Source organism: Balaenoptera ricei, chromosome 9 (genome assembly GCF_028023285.1).
Source record: "Balaenoptera ricei isolate mBalRic1 chromosome 9, mBalRic1.hap2, whole genome shotgun sequence".
Lineage (NCBI taxonomy): Eukaryota > Metazoa > Chordata > Mammalia > Artiodactyla > Balaenopteridae > Balaenoptera > Balaenoptera ricei.
Genome location: NC_082647.1, coordinates 27,070,344 through 27,075,466, shown reverse-complemented (window position 1 = coordinate 27,075,466; position 5,123 = coordinate 27,070,344). Strand labels below are relative to the sequence as shown.

The 5,123-nt window shown below is 36.2% G+C and overlaps 1 non-coding gene across 1 annotated transcript; it reads right to left on the bottom strand.

Moving 5' to 3' along the window:
• Positions 1–3,755: 3,755 nt before the first annotated feature.
• LOC132372266 (U4 spliceosomal RNA) lies at positions 3,756–3,902 on the bottom strand. Its single transcript, XR_009505137.1, has one exon. It is a non-coding gene; the product is annotated as a U4 spliceosomal RNA (small nuclear RNA).
• Between the last annotated feature and the right edge of the window lie 1,221 nt (positions 3,903–5,123).

Here is a 5,123-nt window from a genome sequence, read left to right as displayed (position 1 = left end):
AATAAACTTTAGACTTTGGCAAATTCATCTCTGTAGGATCTCTTACCGGATGGCACTCAAAAAAAAGTCTACGATTTGTTAAACAAATTTTGAAGATATAGCCTAACAGTTTCTATGGAAAAGTGTGTATAAAGTTACAAATAACTAATTAAAAAAATAAAAGCCCTCTTGGGATAATATTTTTAAAGTCGGGAGTTATCTGTATGTATTCTATAATTTTAGGATTGAATGTTTCTTTTTAAATTCTAATTTTCATGAAACGTGGTAAACTATGGGTAGTGGCTATGCCTCTGTATTTTTCAGATTATTTCAGTAATAATAATACATTACGGAGGTTCGCAATCTGCTTGATCTGGCACCACTCCTTAGCTTCCCTGGGACACTTGGAAATATGGGGGATGGGGATGACAAGAAAGGAGATTTCTCTAGGACAACTACTCGAAGATATTACTGGTATCTAGGTCCTGGGGGGTCAGGTATACTAAACATGTGGCAATATTAGGAAAGTCACACCTAACAAAGAACAAAGAACTGTCTTGTCGTAAATGCCAATTGTATTTCTGTAGAGAAACATTGCTCCTAGTCTCTTATGATGTAAGGATTGCTGGAGACTTTCTGAGATTATCATTTAAAACAGAAAGACGCTGGAGGTTTAAGTGCATTTACCACAGCTAGATCAGGAAACGGTATGACCAGCTTAACTATCCATTTCTGTATCATTGTATAGCAGCGTGTGTGTGTGTGTGTGTGTGTGTGTGTGTGTGTGTGTGTGTAGCTGGCTTTGTATGAGTTTCTCTACTCTCCAAAAGACTCTAACATAAAATTTACTGTCTCTCCTTTTTCAGTGGCTGGAGCCTGATGACATAGTCCTTGGGTCTGGAGGAAATGAAATAAAGATTCTGTAAACTTTCTAGTTAACTTGAAAAATCGAAGTGGCCGAGTCAGATAGCTCATCTTGGCCACAGGAAGTTTCAGCACTGGAAACAAAGTCACGGTCCTAACTCAACTTCATCTGATCATTCTGTGTTTTTCATTATTCACATAACACTTCTTTCTACTAGATTTAATCATCCAAAGGTAACAGTATAGGGGAAACCTCTGAACACCCATACATTTTCTCAACCAGATTACAAAGCCCAGCGTTATATGCATACTTTGCTGATGTAGAAATAGGTTGCCATACAAATACGGGCTGATCAAATATCAGAGGGAGCTGACCATTGACACAAAGGCATTCATTCCCGGACCACTGCAGCTGGATCTCACAGGCCTGCCCTAGACAAAGACTCTTCAGCTAAAATCCTTTATGAGTGAGGTTTAAACAATCACACAATCAGTGGGCATTACAGCATCCCATCTTTTTAAACTCGGTGACCAAAGATCAGTCCCAACCAGTGAACTTTCTAATTGTTGCAAATGCCATGTAAATGCCCGGCTTGTCCTGCCCAAAGGTTTTCAGGAGATAAAAGTTAATTCAGAAACCAAGTTTTATGGAAGTCAATGAAGCCTTGTAAAGAAACACTATTGAGATTTTTTAATCTCTTGCCAAAATGAAAATAAAGAAAAAGTTAAACTTCTGTCCAACAATCTCAAAATCAGCAAGACAAAGAAAAATAATCCACCCCCCAAAGCCAACAAAAGGTCCATTTACTCTCTGACACCCTGGGTGGACTTTCAAGCCACACTTCTCCAACAATCACTGTATTATGCCCATAGAATAATGCCAACCTGTTGATGTGGGGTTTGTGCAATCAATTTGGAATTCAAATCAGAGTAATTCAGGACAGAATGCTACCCCAACACCAAGTCACTAAGGCTAAGCCAAATGTAGAGAAACAAACCAAAAAAGGTCTTCTTTCTAGGAGTAGCGAAAGCAGGAATAAAACTTAATAGAACAAAACCCTGTCCACAATAGCATAACTATACGGTACAAGAGCATATTTTCAAAATGAAAGAAAACATGGCACACGTGACTTTCAGGGACTTAAGTGTGATTCTTGATGTCCCTCCTGCTCATATACTGGTAATTCACAAAAGAACATATTTGTCTTTATAAACTGTTCTTAAAATCTTTAAACTTGAAATGTCAATGTGACAGAAGCAAGCTGAAGAGTTTTTAAATGTGTCTACATGTTTAAAACATGTTCTTAAAAACACGGGTGTGTTTTTAGAATGACAAAAGCACATAATCATACCTCCCAACATAACTTCCCCATTACCAAAATGCTTCCTGATATAGGTCATTGTTCCATTGCCTTGAAAGCACTGGTGATCAGAGCCCACTCTTCTTGGTAAACAGAATTAAAAACAATTCAGGAACAAAAGTCATTAGTGAGAGAAGAGGGTCTAAGAAAAAATATGATTATGTCATTTTTATGAACTCTTTTGAAAGCTTCCCTCACACCATCACAATTTCTTCTAGACACTCCAAATGTCCTCTCCTCTCTTCTCTCTCTCTTTCTCTCACTATTTTTCTCTCTCTCTTTCTTTTTCTCCTCAGAGACACTGTCCCCTTAAACTTCCAAATTCTGTCTGTAGCAAACTTTCAAATTTTAGCAAGTTCATCATACTTTATTTGATTAGGGAAAAGAAATTCTGGTAGACCTAAATTTCTAAATACATTATCAATACAAATAAAAGGAATAAAATTACACAAGATTTTTTTCTCTTAAAACTCAGGAAAACAAATATTAATTAGGAAATTTTAAAATGTCTATGGTTATACTTAAATTTGGTGTATATGTAGAGAGAGAGTAAAACAAACCAGTTACATCCCTGTCTATATAGCAAGGCATTCAACTCAGGTTTCTATGGATTTCACAGAATGTATTGCATATGAATTATTTATATCTCTTAAAAATTGAAGAAAAATATTGAATTCAGCTTGTGGAATTGACAACAGTTGGACTAACAGGAAATGAAAATGTTTCATTTAACAGCCATGCAACTGATTAAAGTATTACTAGTTCAAGAGAATGATCACTTTGAGATTGATTACTATAACTATTTTTTAAGTCAATCTTTAAATTCTGAGCACTGGAAGCAAAAGACTGCTAATCCTCTACAAATTTGCAAATGCAATGGACAATTGATTTAGCACCAGAGTTCTAGGAATCAAAGGTCTCATAACTTGATAGTAAATAATTATCTTCTACTTATAACAATACAGTCTCTTCAGTTCATGAATTATTATCCTACTTCATATTGCAATATTTGGGGTGAAAGTGTGGAAACACAATTCAGTGAAATATAATAAAAAATCAAACAATTGTGAGGCTGTTATATTAAAATATAAAAGGAAGTCAATTTACTAATAACAATGATAAGTAGTCTCCCATGAACCACAGAAGGGCAGTCTAAGATTGATGAAGTGAAGTTACTCTACCCATATATAACCGAAACCCTTTGTAGATGAACAGCAATTTGTTTCCTACCAACTCTGGTCTCATTCTGCTCTATGCTTGCCTTTGCTTTTTGCATGCCAGACTTCTTGGTCCTTCTTGGTTCCTGGACTTGCTCTGTCTGCATCCACACAGAGCCTTAATACACTCCCTTCCTCTACCTGAGCTCTTTCCCAAGGGAATTTTCTCTGACACTACCATTAGGTCAGGATCCCCTATAACAAACTCTCAGAGCACTTTTCTTCCTGAACTTTTCTTTCTCAGCACTACTCACATTGTCACTAAATACTTGATATAGGGAATAATCTATGAGTAGGGAATAATCTTATGTGTAGGCACTGCACATAATATAAACTCCAAAAGAGACTGAATTGTATCTAAATCACACACTATTCTGTCCCTAGGATTTAGCACAGTGTTTGGCATGTAGGTGTTTTCAATTAGCAATAACTGTGCCTCAGATAAACCTCATTGGCTACAATGCTGCCACTGCACAAAGCCGGCAATAGGCCTTTAACTGAATGAATGGAGTGAATGATTGAAGGAATAAAATGTGCAAAGGACTAACGTGGCTTCTAGAATACCTGGACTTAATAACTTTGGGATAGAGAGGTTTGAAAAGCGAATTATAGCATCCAGTTTTTATCATTTGTCCAGAACATATATATACCATGTATATGGCCATAGATATTTACATAACTTGATTAGTGCTGGACCGCTAATTTTATGGTCTGAACACAGTTACCAAAAACTATATTTTCTTACTTTTCCTTTTGTCACACCTTAACTCAGAGTCCTGGTTTTCCATCTGTATTTTTGCTAAACTGTGTTTTCTGAGTGTTGTTTCATTTAAAGATTTGTTTATCCTTTCACTGAGCAAGTACTTATTGAACACTTACTATATGTTATCTTAATCAAGACAGTATTTCACAGACTGCTGTGAGCCAACTGATTAAGTAGAAAAGAATTATTATTTATAATCCCTAAAAGGAGATCTTCTATTCTTAGAATTTTCATAAGTCAGTATTCAACCAGGGTCAAATTATGTGACCTTGGGTAACTCAGATAACTTCTCAGAATATCAGTTTTGTACATACAAAAAAAGAGCTGGGTAATTAATACTGGAAGACTTTGAGATCACTTTGAGCTCTGAAGTAATGTAATTCCGATCTATTGTAGGCACCATGCTGAATGCTTTGAATTCGAAAACTAACAATCTAAGTAGCAAAGCAAAACTGGGGTTCAGTAAATACTCCTCAATTGCTTTCACTAAAAGACCAGGACAAAGAAAATATAGCATATATTTTTCTACTCTCCAGAAAGAAGGAGAGAACACTCATAAGAGGATATGGGGAGAGGGAAGGGTAAGCTGTGACAAAATGAGAGAGTGGCATGGACATATATACACTACCAAACGTAAAATAGATAGCTAGTGGGAAGCAACCGCATAGCACAGGGAGATCAGCTCGGTGCTTTGTGACCACCTAGAGGGGTGGGATAGGGAGGGTGGGAGGGAGGGAGATGCAAGAGGAAAGAGATATGGGAACATATGTATATGTATAACTGATTCACTTTGTTATAAAGCAGAAACTAACACACGATGGTAAAGCAATTATACTCCAAAAAAGATGTTAAAAAAAAAAAAAGACATGATAGTGAAATTGTAGAAACTTTTAATGTTTTCTCTTCCTCTTTCTTTATGAGAAGGGTTACCATAATCGG